The sequence below is a fragment of the Bombina bombina genome, chromosome 7 (genome assembly GCF_027579735.1).
Source record: "Bombina bombina isolate aBomBom1 chromosome 7, aBomBom1.pri, whole genome shotgun sequence".
Taxonomy (NCBI): Eukaryota; Metazoa; Chordata; class Amphibia; order Anura; family Bombinatoridae; genus Bombina; species Bombina bombina.
This window is the reverse complement of record NC_069505.1, coordinates 317,317,896-317,333,209: the sequence shown is the minus strand read 5'-3', so window position 1 is coordinate 317,333,209 and position 15,314 is coordinate 317,317,896. Positions and strand designations below refer to the sequence as shown.

At 37.9% G+C, this 15,314-nt stretch overlaps 1 protein-coding gene across 3 annotated transcripts in view; it reads left to right on the top strand.

Moving 5' to 3' along the window:
- Positions 1-15,314, top strand: part of LOC128666390 (ribonuclease P protein subunit p14) — a 53,088-nt gene that overhangs the window by 25,184 nt on the left and 12,590 nt on the right. The gene's annotated exons all lie outside the window — the stretch shown is intronic.

Genomic DNA, 15,314 nt, shown 5'->3' with positions numbered 1-15,314 from the left:
ATTTTGGGATGCAGCATTTGTTTGACTTCAGGCAGTGGCGTTTATATCAGTGTGAAAGTGCAACAGATTTGCACAGATCTCTGTGTATTGCAGTTTCACACTGATATATCCAGCGCAAAAATGAAATGAATGCTGCTGCCTACAGCCATATTCGGCATTCGTTTAGCAAACAAATGCAGAATTCCAATATTTCACCCATACCTAGTTAAAGCCAAATAGGGCAATGTGTGTATCAGGGTTCACAGACAAGCTAATTGTGAAATGTGTTGAGAGCCAATAAGCATCCTGCCTCGTAATGTGCCTTCCCCTGAACCAATCATTTTTACTTTAAAAAATACACATATCAACAGATAAAAAATAAATAAATAATAAAAAAAATAATATATATATATATATTAAGCAAATTAGAGTCAGTAAGAAAGGCACTCCATATACAGGATAGCAGCTTCCAGGGTGCACTTCAAAAAATCATCAGATATACAAATAGAAAAAGGCACTCACTGGTATAAAATAAAATATAACATTTAATGGTTCAAGTTAAGAATGCATGACGTTTCGGAGGTATTGCACCCCCTTTATCAAATGCATGATACAAACAGTTTGAATCTACAAAAAGCAGTATAACACATACAATACCCCTTCACCTTAAGTACTCCATTAGCATATGATGGCGCCAAGCCGCAATCGCGGCTTGCATGGTGCATACCCGGAAGTCATGTGACCGGAAGTTGCGTCAACAGCGTGAACCACGTGGTGACGCCGGTAACCATAGTGACAACTGTTTGTTGTCTTACGGCATATACAAAAAACAATGAGGAAGTGTCAAACATACACTTAACTAGAGCACCGTAGGAAATCCTCATTGTGAATACCCAAGGGTACTGCAGCCAACCACAAATCAGAATGCCAATATGTTTAAAAAGTCTACAATCAACCAAAAATAATCGATCATAGGTGATCGAATATAATTTAAAAGCATGACAATGGTGGACATATAGTAATTTAATAACTTCATACTAAAATGTATTTGTATTTGTTTATCTGGCGATGTACATATATGCAACAGCACACTGTCACACTATCATCAATGATCAAATATGTAAGAGATGGGAAAAAGCATTTTCGACCATCCCAGATCTCAGATAGTGAACAGTATGTGCACATATATCCAGAACCAGTCGATTTGTATATTCTCAATGTCTCCTGGAGTGTGGTAGAAAATACCTGAGGACTTGTGAACTAGTAAAAAAATAAAAAGTCATATTTTCAAAAGTCATTTAGAGATGGATATGATTTACGATTTCAGATAGAATGAACTGTTATAATCCATACAGAGCGATTAGATCAACTTGCAATGTAGAATGGTGAGAAATCCAGCATAGTGTTTAATCCCCTGGGTGCTATGGTATCCAAAGCGTAGATCCATCTCGTTTCCATTCTTAACAGTCGATTGCCCCTGTCGCCTCCCCTTGTTAGCGGTGGTACTTGGTCAATTAGCATGGTTTTTAAGCTTGATACACCATGTTTATGTCTGGCGAAATGGCGTGCTACTGGCTGATCAGAGTCGCCATTTTTGATGGCTTCCCTGATCGCACAGCGATGATTGGCCATACGCTCCCGAAATGTAGTGACCGTTTTCCCTATATAGACAAGGGAACAGGGACAAATCAGCATGTAAATCACATGGGTACTCATGCATGAGAGTCTGTGTTTGATTTTGTAGCGCTTGTTAGTGTGTGGGTGCTGAAAAGTATCACCTTTGAGCATGCTATCACATGTGACACAGTCACCACATTTAAAGCATCCTTTTTTGTTGGATTTCAGCCAAGTAGTGTTCTCATAGCACCCAGTTGGATCCGTTTTCACCAGCAGGTCCCGCAAATTTATTGCTCTTCGATATACCATTCTTGGATGTTGCTGTTTCACAAATGGTAAAGATTTGTCAGAGTGCACCAGATCCCAGTGTTTAGAGATTGCTCCAGCGACTTTTTGGTGCATTGGATCAAATGTGGTTATAAAGTTGATCTTCTCCTCTGTGTTGTTTATTGCTCTTGGCTTGATCGTGTTGCCCTCAAATCATTTAATGGCTTCTTCCTTTATGTCCATTACCATCTCTCTATCATATCCACGTACAATTAATTTCTCTGACATCTCATTTAGTTGTATTGTTCTACTGTGTGCCTCAGTGTTGTCGCGCAGAACCCGAGTGAGCTGGGAGGCTACTATCCCTTTCTTCTGGTGTATGGGGTGATAGCTCCGTGCGTCTAGCAAAGAGTTACGGTCGGTAGGTTTGGTATAGAGAGACGTGCCAAACCTACATACCTCATTCTCAATTACCTTAAAAATATTAAGGTCCAAAAAATATACTTCATTGATATCATACGCAAGTTTAAATTTAATTGGGCTAGATAGATTATTTAGGTCATTTACCCAAGAGATCAGGGTTTCCGGGGTCCCTCGCCAAATCAAAAAGACATCGTCTATGTATCTAGTATAGTATACCACCTCTATTAAGTCCTGGGGTCGCATTAAATAATGCTCATACCAGGACATATAGAGGTTGGCGTATGTAGGGGCCATGTTTGAACCCATGGCAGTCCCCGAGATCTGCAAGTAGAAGTCCCTCTCAAATTTAAAATAATTATTTTCCAAACAGGTCTGTAAGAGATCTAGCAGAAATTCAATAGGAGGTCCCTTGTACAGATGGGATCCTACCACCATGGACCTGACAGCCTGCACACCTCCCGCATGAGGGATGGAGGTGTACAGGCTATCAACGTCCATGGTGACCAGGATATCACCAACTTGTAGGGAATCAAAAGTTTTCAAAATCCTGATTAGACTAGGGGAATCCTGTAGATAGGCAGATAGGATATAATAAGCATATATATATATATTTACTGGGAACACACAGTTCCCATAGACCGCAATGTAACACCCTACAACTGCCAACTTTAAAGCCCCAAAAACTGCTATATTTTTTTTTTAAATAAAAACTATAATACCCTCTATTTTGAGGGCATTTGGGGAACTTTTAGAAAATTAACCAGAGATCTAATCTGAGCGCTAAAAACTACCGCAAGCTTGCAGTAGTAATAACCAGCCATTTGTAATGGCTGCTTATTTGTCGCGCTCTCCACTTGTAATATAGCCCTTTAATAAGTTTAATTTTTTTTTTTTTTTTTAGTAACCTTGAAATTATAAAATGCAAAAGACAGAAAAAGGTTTGTGACCAAATGGCAGCAATCATAGGGAAGTCTCAGCAGAAAGTTAAAAATGATTAGGGCTTATACATATCAGAATGTATGAAATCCTGATTACAGAGATCACTGTTACTTTTGACGGAGTATGGATCCACACAAGCTAAAGGGCAATGGAAAAATCATATTTCTTTCATGTAATTGGCAAGAGTCCATGAGCTAGTGACGTATGGGATATACAATCCTACCAGGAGGGGCAAAGTTTCCCAAACCTCAAAATGCCTATAAATACACCCCTTACCACTCCCACAATTCAGTTTTTACATACTTTGCCTCCTATGGAGGTGGTGAAGTAAGTTTGTGCTTGATTTCTATGATTTCTTCTATGATAAGCGCTTCTAAGCATTTTGAAGCCCAATTCCTCTCAGAATACAGTGTTTGTCAGAGGGATGTGAAGGGAGTATCGCCTATTGATTTTATGGTTTTCCTTGCGGGAAATCTTTTCAAAGGTTTTCTGTTATCGGTCATAGGGATTAATCTCCTACCTCCCTTTTCAGATCAACAATATACTCTTATATACCATTACCTCTGCTGATACTTTTTCAGTACTGGTTTGGCTATCTGCTATATGTGGATGGGTGTCTTTCGGTAAGTATGTTTTTCTTATTTAATACACTCTCAGCTAGGGTTTGGCGCTTTATGTATTAATATAAAGTTTTAAATATATGTATTTTACTTATATTTGCCATGAGTTAGGTCTATGTATATTTCTTTTTGCAGACTGTCAGTTTCAGTTTGGGAAGCATGTTTAGGAAGTTATTTGTCTTACCTGGGGTATAGTCCTTTTTTCAAATTGACTGTTTTTTCTTTTAATTTTGCAGGGAAAATTAGGCTTGCGAGGGCGCAAAATGCTGTTATTTATTGCGTCATTCTTGGCACAAGAATTTTTTTGGCGCAAAGGGACGTCTTTGATGACGCAAGTTCGTCATTTCCGGAGTCTTAGTTGACGCCAGGATTCCTTACGAGGTTGCGTCTGTGATGACGCAAGTTGCGTCATTTCCGGATGTTGTTGGCGCCAAAAAAAGTCAACTTCCTTTTGCGTTGTGCATCATACTTGGCGCCAAAAAATGTAGTTTATTTTTTCACCCCACTTCCTATATGCCTCTTGCCTTCTATATGCTCAGAGGGCTATGCTGTTTGCATTTTTTCCCCATTCCTGAAACTGCCATATAAGGAAATTGTCAATTTTGCTTTAATGTTGTTTTTTATTTTACATTTTGCAAGATGTCTCAATCTGATCCTTTCTCAGAAGCAACTGTTGGAACCCTGCTGCCTGAACACAGTTCTACCAAAGATAAGTGTATCTGTTGTAAATTAGCTGAGATTATATCTCCAGCTGTAGTATGTAACAGTTGTCATGATAAGCTTTTGCACACAGAAAATGTTTCCATCAGTACTAGTACAGTTTCTGTTGTTCCTTCAACATCTAATGTACATGATATACCTGTTTATATGAAACATTATATTCCTGATGCGATACAGAAGGCTTTGTCTGCTATTCCGCCTTCTAATAAACGTAAAAGGTTTTTTAAAACTTCACATAAAATTGATAAAATTTCTAATGACCGACAACATACTGAAATATCCTCCTCTGATGAGGCTCTCTCTGATTCAGAAGATCCTACCTCAGACATTGACACTGACAAATCTATTTATCTTTTCAAGATTGAGTATATCCGTTCCTTGTTGAAAGAAGTTTTGGTTACTTTGGATATTGAGGAGTCTAGTCCTCTTGCTATCAAAACTAGTAAACGTTTAAATTCTGTTTATAAACCTCCTGTGGTTACTTCTGAGGTTTTTTCAGTTCCTGATGCTATTTCTGATGTGATTGCTAAGGAATAGGTTAAGTCTGGTACTTCTTTCATTCCTTCTTCTAGGTTTAAAAGGTTGTACCCTTTGCCAGCGGCTAGATTAGAGTTTTGGGAAAAGATCCCCAAAGTTGACAGGGCTATTTCTACTCTTGCCAAACGTACTACTATCCCTTTGGAAGACAGTACTTCTTTTATGATAAAGTAATTTTTATTATTTTGTTCTGAAAGCATATAAACAGAAAAAAAGAAAAAAAAAAGACATTCTGTGTCTACATCAATCGTAATAACAAAAGTATATGAAAAAAAAAAACAAAAAAACAAAGAGAAACATTAATTATAAAGCTCTTCATCAAAAAGAACAGGCTTACATTAGATTTTGTATTGGTGGCATTATTGAAGAATTACATATACTTTATCTCAGTTATCCACCTATGAACATTTCAAAGCAACATTTTGCCAAACATGGACAGACATAATGGGAAAAAAAAGATAATAAAGAAGTGGTAAAGTAGGGATAGGGGGGGAAAGGATTAAAGGGAAAGGACTAGGACTAGTCATGACTAGGGATGGGCGAATGTGTAAATTTTCGAATTTCAAATGTAGAACGAATGTTATTACCGAAATTCGAAATGTCGATAAGAACGAATTACAGTTTTCGAATGTCACTTTCGAATTCGAATGTTTATAATTATATCGAATGTCCACATTCGAAATTTCGAATTTAACATTCTATTTAACAAATACTATTCAGAAGTTCAATAGTTCATGTGGTAGGGTGGGAATCTAGTAAATTGATATATAATAGATACACAAATATATCATTTCGAATGTTTCCATATAGAATATTGCATAATTCGAATATTACATTTAAAGAAAGCATTAGAAATACTATTACAATCTAAATTCGAATTTTTCGAATTCGAATATTGCATAATTCGAATATTACATTTAAAGAAAAAGCATTAGAAATACTATTACAATCTAATTCGAATGTTTCGAATTTGAATATTGCATAATTCGAATATTACATTTAAAGAAAAAGCATTAGAAATACTATTACAATCTAAATTCTAAATTTTCGAATTTGAATATTGCATAATTCGAATATTACATTTAAGGAAGAAGCATTAGAAATACTATTACAATCTAAATTCGAATTTTTCGAAAAGAATATTTTCGAATGTAATCGTAAAATTCGAAACTGAACATTCGAAAATCGAATGTTAGAATGTTATGTAAACATTCGAAATTCTATTCGAACGAATGTGTTAAAATTCGTGCCGTTTTTCGAATGTTGCGAAACATTCGCCCATCCCTAGTCATGACATTGTAACTGTAGCTCCCATACCCAACTTACATCCTATCGCATAGTGACTGTACGCCTATATGGATATAGTGTAATGTGTACGAAAATACTCCACTACCAGGGGATACTATGCTACATCGAATCATGCTGGATCCAGTAATACCAAACCTTCTGAAAGGTTTCTTGATTGTCCAATATAAAAGCTGCTTGTGCCGACATATTATAAAAATGTTTAATCTTGAGTCAAATTTCCTCCCAGGAAGGGACGCCCTCCCTCCAATGACGCGCTATACATATCCTTGTGGCCACGCATGTTATCTTGATAAATTGATTAATATGTTTGTTGAATTCCTTAAATCTCACATGAAGTAGTGCCTGTTCTAAAGATAATTTTATCAGACTGCCTATAATAGAGCATAGAAATTGGGAAAGTTGGTGACAGTACTTCTTTTAAAGATCCTTTAGATAGGAAACTTGAATCTTATCTAATGAAAGCTTATTTATATTATGGCTATCTTCTTATGCCTTCCATCGCTATGGCTGATGTTGCGACTGCATCAAGCTTTTGGTTGGATAGCTTAGCGCAACAGGAAACAGATCCTGATTTGTCTAGCATTGTTCGTTTGCTTCAACATGCTAATCATTTTATCTGTGATGCTATTTTTGATATCATCAAAATTGATGTTAAATCTATGTCTTTAGCTATTTTAGCTAGAAGAGCTTTATATCTCAAATCTTGGAATGCTGACATGGTATCTAAGTCTAGATTACTATCTCTTTCTTTCCAAGGTAACAATGTATTTGGTTCTGAGTTGGATTCAATTATTTTAACTATCACTGGGGAAAGGGAGTTTTTTGGCTTTGGATAAAAGATCTAAGGGTAAATCTAAAGCTTCTAATCGTTTTTGTTCTTTTCAACAGAATAAAGAACAGAAAACCCATCCTTCCCCTTAAGACTATGGTTCCAATTGGAAACCTTTTTCAAGTTTGAATAAATCCAATCTTTTTAAGAAACCAAAGCCAGCCCCCAAGTCTGCATGAAGGTGCGGCCCTCGATCCAGTTCAGCTGGTAGGGGGGCAGATTGAAATAGTTCCAAGACATTTGGGCAGATTCTGTTAAAAAATCATTGGATTCAGAGTATTGTCTCTCAAGGGTATCGAATAGGATTCAGAGTAAGACCTCCTGTGAGAAAATTCTTTCTCATGTTCCAGCAAATCCAGTGAAGACTCAGGCTTTTCTGAAGTGTGTTTCAGATCTAGAGCTTTCAGGGGTAATAATACTAGTTCCGTTTCAGGAACAGGGTCTGGGGTTTTATTCAAATCTATTCATTGTCTAAAAAAGAAAAAAAAAATCATTCAGTCCAGTTCTGGATCTGAAGTTTTTGAATCATTTTGTAAGAGTCCCAACTTTCAAGATGGTGATTATGAGGACTATTTTGCCTTTTGTTCAGCAAGGTCATTATATGTCCACGATAGACTTACAGGATGCATATCTTCACATTTCGATTCATCCAGACCACTATTGGTCTCTGAGATTCTCTTTTCTAGACAAGCATTTCCAATTTGTCGCTCTTCCATTTGGCCTAGCAACAGCTCCAAGGATCTTTTTGAAGGTTTGATCTGATCTGTAATCAGAGAACAGGGTATTGCAGTGTTTCCTTATTTGGACGATATCTTGGTACTAGCTCAGTCTTTACATTTAGCCAAATCTCACACGAATGTTGTTGTGTAGTATTGTTTCTTCAAAGACATGGTTGGAGGATCAATTTACCAAATAGTTTCTTGATTCCTCAGACAAGAGTCACCTTTTTAGGTTTCCAGATAGATTCAGTATCCATGACTCTGTCCTTAACAGACAAGAGACAAATGAAATAGGTTTATACTCGGATATCAAAATTGATATACTTAAATCCCAACATTTAACTCGCTCTCACTTGGTGGTTAGACCATCATCGTTTAATTCAGGGGGCCTCTTCCGTTCGTCCTACCTGGACTGTGATCACAACAGATGCAAGTCTTTCAGGTTGGGGAGCTGTCTGGGGATCTCTGACAGCACAAGGGGTTTGGAAACCTCAAGAGGCGAGGTTACCAATCAATATTTTAGAACTCCGTACTATTTTCAGGACTCTTCAGGTTTGGCCTCTGTTAAAGAGAGAACCATTCGTTTGTTTTCAGACGGACAATATCACAACTGTGGCATATGTCAAACATCAGGGTGGGACTCGCACTCCCCTAGCTATGAAAGAAGTATCTCTGATACTTTCTTGGGCAGAATCCAGCTCTTGTCTAATTTCTGCAGTGCATATCCCAGGTGTAGACAATTGGGAAGCAGATTATCTCAGCTGTCAGACCTTACATCCGGGGGAGTGGTCTCTCCATCCAGATGTATTTTGTCAGATTGTACAGATGTGGGGTCTTCCAGAAATAGATCTGATGGCTTCTTGTCTAAACAAGAAACTTCCCAGGTACCTGTCCAGGTCCAGGGATCCTCAGGCGGAGATGGTGGATGCTTTAGCAGTTCCTTGGTTTTAGCAACCTGCTTAAATCTTTCCGCCTCTAGTTCTTCTGCCAAGAGTGATCTCCAAGATCATTATGGAACAATCGTATGTGTTTCTGATAGCACCAGCGTGGCCTCACAGGTTTTGGTATGCGGATCTTGTTCGGATGTCCAGTTGCCAGCCTTGGCCACTTCCTCTAAGACCAGACCTTCTGTCTCAAGGGCCGTTTTTCCATCAGGATCTCAAATCGTTAAATTTGAAGGTATGGAAATTGAACGCTTGCTGCTTAGTCATAGAGGTTTCTCTGACTCAGTGATTAATACTATGCTACAGGCTCGTAAGTCTGTTTCAAGGAAGATTTTTATTGAGTTTGGAAGACCTTTATTTCATGGTGTTCTCATAAATTCACCTGGCATTCTTTTAGAATTCCTAGAATTTTACAGTTTCTTCAGGATGGTTTGGATAAAGGTTTGTCTGCAAGTACTTTGAATGGACAAATCTCTGCTCTTTCTGTTTTATTTCTTAGAAAGATTGCTAAACTTCCTGATATTCACTGTTTTGTTCAAGCTTTGGTTTGTATCAAGCCTGTTATTAAATCAATCTCTCCTCCTTGGAGTCTTAATTTGGTTTTGAAGACTTTGCAGGCTCCTCCTTTTGAGCCTATACATTCTTTGGATATTAAACTACTTTCTTGGAAAGTGTTGTTTCTTTTTGGCTATCTCTTCAGCTAGAAGAGTTTCCGAATTGTCTGCTCTCTCTTGTGAGTCTCCTTTTCTGATTTTCCATCAGGATAAGGCTGTTTTGCGGACTTCGTTTAAATTTCTTCCTAAGGCTGTGAATTCTAACAACATTAGTAGGGAAATTGTTGTTCCTTCCTTGTGTCCTAATCCCAAGAATGCTCTTGAAAGATCTTTGCATTCTTTGGATGTTGTAAGAGCTTTGAAATATTATGTTGAAGCTGCTAAAGATTTCAGGAAGACTTCTAGTCTATTTGTTGTCTTCTCTGGTTCTAGGAAAGGTCAGAAAGCTTCTGTCATTTCTTTGGCATCTTGGTTGAGGCTTTTGATTAATAAAGCTTATTTGGAGGTGGGACAGTCCCTACCTCAGAGGATCACAGCTCATTCTAATAGATCAGTCTACTCTTCTTGGGCTTTTAAGAATGAAGTTTCTGTTGATGAGATTTGCAAAGCAGCAACTTGGTCTTCTTTGCATACATTTACAAAATTTTACCATTTTGATGTATTTGCTTCTTCTGAAGCAGTCTTTGGTAGAAAAGATCTTCAGGCAGCTGTTTCAGTTTGATTCTTCTGCTAATGTTTTAATTTTTTTTTCTTTCAATTTATGAGAAAAACGTATTTTTTGTGGATTTATTTTTTTCAGCGGAAAATGGCTGTTTTTATTTTATCCCTCCCTTTCTAGTGACTCTTCTGTGGACTTTCACATCTTTGGTATTTCTATCTCATACGTCACTAGCTCATGGACTCTTGCCAATTACATGAAAGAAAATAATAATAATAATAATTTATGTAAGAACTTACCTAATAAATTCATTTATTTCATATTGGCAAGAGTCCATGAGACCCACCCTTTTTATGGTGGTTATGATTTTTTGTATAAAGCACAATTATTTCCAAATTCCTTTGTTGATGCTTTTTACTCCTTTCTTTATCACCCCACTACTTGGCTATTCGTTAAACTGAATTGTGGGTGTGGTGGGGGGGGGGTGTATTTATAGGCATTTTGAGGTTTGGGAAACGTTGCCCCTCCTGGTAGGATTGTATATCCCATACGTCACTAGCTCATGGACTCTTGCCAATATGAAAGAAATGAATTTATCAGGTAAGTTCTTACATAAATTATGTTTTTTTAGGAAACACATAACTTGAGGCTAAGGGGGTGCCCTTGAGCACATAGGAATGCAAAGGAATAGCATTAACTACTGGATAACTGCTCTATATCTTAAAGGGACACTAAACCCAAAAAAAAATATTTCATGATTCAGATAGAGCTTGCAATTTTAAGTAACTTTCTAATTTACTCCTATTATCAATTTTCTAAATTTTCTTGGTATCTTTATTTGAAAAAGCAGGAATGTTAGCTACATTTAGCCACCAATCAGCAAGCCCTACCCAGGTGCTGAACCAAAAATGGCCCGGCTCCTAAACTTACATTCCTGATTTTTAAATAAAGATACCAAGAGAACGAAGAAAAATTGATAATAGGAGTAAATTAGAAAGTTTCTTAAAATTGTATGCTCTATCATGAATAAAAGAAAAAAAAATATAGGTTTAGTGTCTCTTTTTATAGGGACATGAAACCCAAAAATTTCCTTTAATTATTCAGATAGAGCATACAATTTTAAAAGAAGTTTCCAGTTTACTTCTGTTATCAAATTTTCTCCGTTCTCATGTTATTTTTTGTTGAAGAGATACTAACGCCTAGATTTAGAGTTTTGCGGCCAAAAGGGTGCGTTAGCTACACGTGCTTTTTTCCCCCCGCACCTTTTAAATACCGCTGGTATTTAGAGTTTACAGAATGGCTGGGTTTTCAGTGCGTTAGGCTCCAAAAAGGGAGCGTAGAGCATAATTTAACGCCACTGCAACTCTCGATACCAGCGGTGCTTACGGACGCGGCCAGCTTCAAAAACGTGCTCGTGCACGATTCCCCCATAGGAAACAATGGGGCTGTTTGAGCTGAAAAAAAACCTAACACCTGCAAAAAAGCCATGTTCAGCTCCTAACGCAGCCCCATTGTTTCCTATGGGGAAACACTTCCTACGTCTGCACCTAACACTCTTAACATGTACCCGAGTCTAAACACCCCTAACCTTACACTTATTAACCCCTAATCTGCCGCCCCCGCTATCGCTGACCCCTGCATATTATTATTAACCCCTAATCTGCCGCTCCGTACACCCCCGCCACCTACGTTATCCCTATGTACCCCTAATCTGCTGCCCTAACATCGCCGACCCCTATATTATATTTATTAACCCCTAATCTGCCGCCCCCAACGTCGCCTCCACCTAACTACGCTTATTAACCCCTAATCCGCCTCACTCCCGCCTCAATAACCCTATAATAAATAGTATTAACCCCTAATCTGCCCTCCCTAACATCGCCGACACCTAACTTCAAGTATTAACCCCTAATCTGCCAATCAGAGCTCACCGCTACTCTAATAAATTTTTTAACCCCTAAAGCTAATTCTAACCCTAACCCCCCCCTAAGTTAAATATAATTTTATTCTAACTAAATAAATTAACTCTTATTAAATAACTTATTCCTATTTAAAGCTAAATACTTACCTGTAAAATAAACACTAATATAGCTACAATATAAATTATAATTATATTGTAGCTATTTTAGGATTAATATTTATTTTACAGGCAACTTTGTAATTATTTTAACCAGGTACAATAGCTATTAAATAGTTAATAACTATTTAATAGTTACCTAGTTAAAATAATTACAAAATTACCTGTAAAATAAATCCTAACCTAAGTTACAATTAAACCTAACACTACACTATCAATAAATTAATTAAATAAAATACCTACAATTATCTACAATTAAACCTAACACTACACTATCAATAAATAAATTAAATACAATTCCTACAAATAAATACAATTAAATAAACTAACTAAAGTACAAAAAATAAAAAAGAACTAAGTTACAAAAAATAAAAAAATAATTTACAAACATTAGAAATAAATTACAACAATTTTAAACTAATTACACCTGCTCTAAGCCCCCTAATAAAATAACAAAGACCCCCAAAATAAAAAAATGCCCTACCCTATTCTAAATTACAAAAGTTCAAAGCTCTTTTACCTTACCAGCCCTTAAAAGGGCCCTTTGCGGGGCATGCCCCAAAGAATTCAGCTCTTTTGCCTGTAAAAAAACCCATACAATACCCCCCCCCAACATTACAACCCACCACCCACATACCCCTAATCTAACCCAAACCCCCCCTTAAATAAACCTAACACTAAGCCCCTGAAGATCTTCCTACCTTGTGTTCACCGATCGGTCCAGAAGAGGGTCCGAAGTCTTGATCCAAGCCCAAGCGGGGGGCTGAAGAGTGACGTCCATCCTCGGGCTGAAGTCTGGATCCAAGCGGCGGCTGAAGAAATCCATCATCGGGATGAAGTCGGAAGTCCATCATCGGGATGAAGTATTCTATCAAGCCGCATCTTCAATCTTCTTTCTTCCGGAGCGGAGCCATCTTCTTCCCAGCGGACGCGGATCCAACCTCTTCAAGCGACGCCTACTAGCCGAATGACGGTTCCTTTAAGGGACGTCATCCAAGATGGCGTCCCTCGAATTCCAATTGGCTGATAGGATTCTATCAGCCAATCGGAATTAAGGTAGGAAAATTCTGATTGGCTGATGGAATCAGCCAATCAGAATCAAGTTCAATCCGATTGGCTGATCCAATCAGCCAATCAGATTGAGCTTGTATTCTATTGGCTGATCGGAACAGCCAATAGAATGCGAGCTCAATCTGATTGGCTGATTGGATCAGCCAATCGGATTGAACTTGATTCTGATTGGCTGATTCCATCAGCCAATCAGAATTTTCCTACCTTAATTCCGATTGGCTAATAGAATCCTATCAGCCAATCGGAATTCGAGGGACGCCATCTTGGATGACGTCCCTTAAAGGAACCGTCATTCTTCAGTTGGACGTCGGAGGAAGAAGATTGATCCGCGCTGGAGGTCTTCACGATGGAGCCGTTCCTCATCGGATGAAGATAGAAGATGCCGCTTGGATCAAGATGGTTGCCGGTCTGGATCGCCTCTTCTTCCCGGATAGGATGAAGACTTTGGAGCCTCTTCTGGACCTCTTCAGCCGCATGATTATGGATCGCCAGCCCCCGCTTGGGTTGGATGAAGATTTCGGAGCCAAGACCGATCGGTGATACCCGGCGAGGTGAAGATAAGGTAGGAAGATCTTCAGGGGCTTAGTGTTAGGTTTATTTAAGGGGGGTTTGGGTTAGATTAGGGGTATGTGGGTGGTGGGTTGTAATGTTGGGGGGGCAAAAGAGCTGAATTCTTTGGGGCATGCCCCACAAAAGGTCCTTTTAAGGGCTGGTAAGGTAAAAGAGCTTTGAACTTTTTTAATTTAGAATAGGGTAGGGCATTTTTTTTATTTTGGGGGGCTTTGTTATTTTATTAGGGGGCTTAGAGTAGGTGTAATTAGTTTAAAATTGTTGTAATATTTTTCTAATGTTTGTAAATATTTTTTTATTTTTTGTAACTTAGTTCTTTTTTTATTTTTTGTACTTTAGTTAGTTTATTTAATTGTAGTTATTTGTAGGTATTGTATTTAATTAATGTATTGATAGTGTAGTGTTAGGTTTTAATTGTAGGTATTTTATTTAATTAATTTATTGATAGTGTAGTGTTAGGTTTAATTGTAACTTGGGTTAGGATTTATTTTACAGGTAATTTTGTAATTATTTTAACTAGGTAACTATTAAATAGTTATTAACTATTTAATAGCTATTGTACCTGGTTAAAATAATTACAAAGTTGCCTGTAAAATAAATATTAATCCTAAAATAGCTACAATATAATTATAATTTATATTGTAGCTATATTAGGGTTTATTTTACAGGTAAGTATTTAGCTTTAAATAGGAATAAGTTATTTAATAAGAGTTAATTTATTTTGTTAGAATAAAATTATATTTAACTTAGGGGGGTGTTAGGGTTAGGGTTAGAATTAGCTTTAGGGGTTAAAAAATTTATTAGAGTAGCGGTGAGCTCCGATCGGCAGATTAGGGGTTAATACTTGAAGTTAGGTGTCGGCGATGTTAGGGAGGGCAGATTAGGGGTTAATACTATTTATTATAGGGTTATTGAGGCGGGAGTGAGGCGGATTAGGGGTTAATAACTTTATTATAGTAGCGGTGCGGTCCGCTCGGCAGATTAGGGGTTAATAAGTGTAGGCAGGTGGAGGCGACGTTGAGGGGGGCAGATTAGGGGTTAATAAATATAATATAGGGGTCGGCGGTGTTAGGGGCAGCAGATTAGGGGTACATAAGGATAACGTAGGTGGCGGTGCTTTGCGGTCGGCAGATTAGGGGTTAATTATTGTAGGTAGCTGGCGGCGACGTTGTGGGGGGCAGGTTAGGGGTTAATAAATATAATATAGGGGTCGGCGGTGTTAGGGGCAGCAGATTAGGGGTACATAAGGATAACGTAGGTGGCGGTCGGCAGATTAGGGGTTAAAAAAATGTAATCGAGTGGCGGCGATGTGGGGGGGCCTCGGTTTAGGGGTACATAGGTAGTTTATGGGTGTTAGTGTACTTTAGAGCACAGTAGTTAAGAGCTTTATAAACCGGCGTTAGCCCAGAAAGCTCTTAACTACTGACTTTTTTCTGCGGCTGGAGTTTGGTCGTTAGATTTCTAACGCTCACTTCAGCCACG